This window comes from Taudactylus pleione, unplaced genomic scaffold (genome assembly GCF_031769625.1).
Source record: "Taudactylus pleione unplaced genomic scaffold, aTauple2 ptg000289l, whole genome shotgun sequence".
In the NCBI taxonomy this organism is placed as follows: Eukaryota; Metazoa; Chordata; class Amphibia; order Anura; family Myobatrachidae; genus Taudactylus; species Taudactylus pleione.
The window spans coordinates 2,317,195-2,319,297 of record NW_028284691.1 but is presented as its reverse complement, the minus strand read 5'-3'; positions in this window follow the sequence as shown (position 1 = coordinate 2,319,297).

Genomic DNA, 2,103 nt, shown 5'->3' with positions numbered 1-2,103 from the left:
TTATGTTGTTCATATGTGGTTGTGCACAATTGTCGCCACAAACTTGCAAATATGTTCTACCTGGTACAAATTGCTCTGCTGTTGGACTTCCCACCTAATTTATGATTGCAGACACCTGTGTTGAACTAGTTAAGTGATGAGACAGGTGTTTCAACTAGAGATGAGCGGTTCGGATTCTGTGGAATCCGAACCGTTCCGAACATAGGGGATCCGAGTCCACCCGAACGCTGTTCGGGTGTTCCCCGCCTGACTCGGATCCCCGTTCGGGGCCGAACGGCGGCCGCCTGATGTCGGATTCTCGCTAGAGAATCCGACATCAGGGCTCCTATTGTGTAGGACAGACCGCTGTGATAGCGGTCTGCCCTACACAGATCAAACACACATCCGCCACAGCTGTGTGTTTGCTACAGCAGCCAATGAGAGTCACACAGACTTTCATTGGCTGCTGCACGGAGGGAGCCGGCTGGAGCTCACTCAGGAGCTCCGTCTTCCGGCTCCCTCCTCGGCGCGTGGATGCAGAGCGGACGGCGCGGGAGCGGGGATTCAGGTAAGTTTTTTTTGTGTGTGTAAGGGCCGGGGGTGCTACTGGGGGGTCTGCTACTTGGGGGGCATTCTACTAGGGGGCTTGCTACTGGGGGGGCATACTACTGGGGGGCCATACTACTGGGGGGGCCTGCTACTGGGGGGCCATACTACTCAGGGTCCATACTACTGGGGGGGCCTGCTACTTGGGGGGGCATAATACTGGGGGCCTGCTACTGGGGGGGCCTCTACTGGGGGCCATACTCCTTGGGGGACCATACTACTGGAGGGCCATACTACTGGGGCGCATAATACTGGGGGCCATACTACTGGGGGGAGCATACTACTGGGGGGGCCTGCTACTGGAGGGGCCATACTACTTGGGGGGCCATACTACTGGGGGCGGGCATACTACTGGGGAGCATACTACTGTGGGCATTGTGTAAAAGGGGCTCTACTGTGGGCATTGTGTAAAAGGGGCACTACTGTGTGTCGTAACATAAATAAGAGACACTACTTTATGGTGTAATGTGAATCAGGGGCACTATGTGTGGTGTAATGTGAATAAGATTGTGCATTGTGACTCCTTGGGCCGTAGCCCACTTTGTAACAAGTACTGTGATTCTGCTGGCCGTACCCCACTGGGTGGGTGCACTACTTTTCATTTCTGCCACTGCTGTGTGGCAATGTGTCATAGATGTGCTTTATACTGTGGTGTCTGTGTCGTTGTGCCGCTGCTCCGTCGCTTAGTAACCAGTCGGCTCACTGCAACCTTTGGCCAATAATGTTGAAAACAATATTATAAGCTGTGAGGTGGTCTAAATTGACTGGAAATTTATGTTATTGAGGTTAATAATACTCTAGTAAGCAAAAAAAGAACGATTTATGTGATTTTAGCTTTTTTTTGTAAATTTTTGTAAAAAAATCCAAATCCAAATCCAAAGCCAGTCACCGCAGTTTGGCAAATCCAAATCCGGACGACGAATTAGAACCAAATCCAAATACGGCAAAAATGGTCCGGCGCACATCCCTAGTTTCAACACAGGTGTCTGCAATTATAAATTATGTGGGAAGTCCAGGAGCAGAGCAATTTGTACCTGGTGGAACGGGTCATGTTGGAGGGTAAGGCAGATGGGGAACAAAACCTTGCAGCGAGCCACCAAGCCCGAAGCATGGCGAGCGCAGCGATCCTGCGAGGGGACAACTTTCCTCTTTAGACGGCCTTAATGGGCATGAACTGCACTTCCGCCCTCACTCACTTCCAGGTCCCTAGCATGAACGGGAAATAAGCTCAACCCTTCCACCAGGTACAAAATGCTCTTCTACCAGTATTCCCACCTAATTTATGATTGCAGTCACCTGAGCTGAATTAGGTAATTGATGAGAAGGGTGTTTCAACATAGGTGACTGCAATTATAAATAAAGAGGGAAATCCAGGAACAGAGAGATTTGTACCTGATGGAACGGGTCGTGTTGGAGGGTCTGCAATCAGTCCCCCAAGCCAGCTGGTGGCGCTGCAGATAAATGTTATATGATAACTTGCCGAAGCCAGGAAGTGTTTTAGTATATACCTGCGGTTGT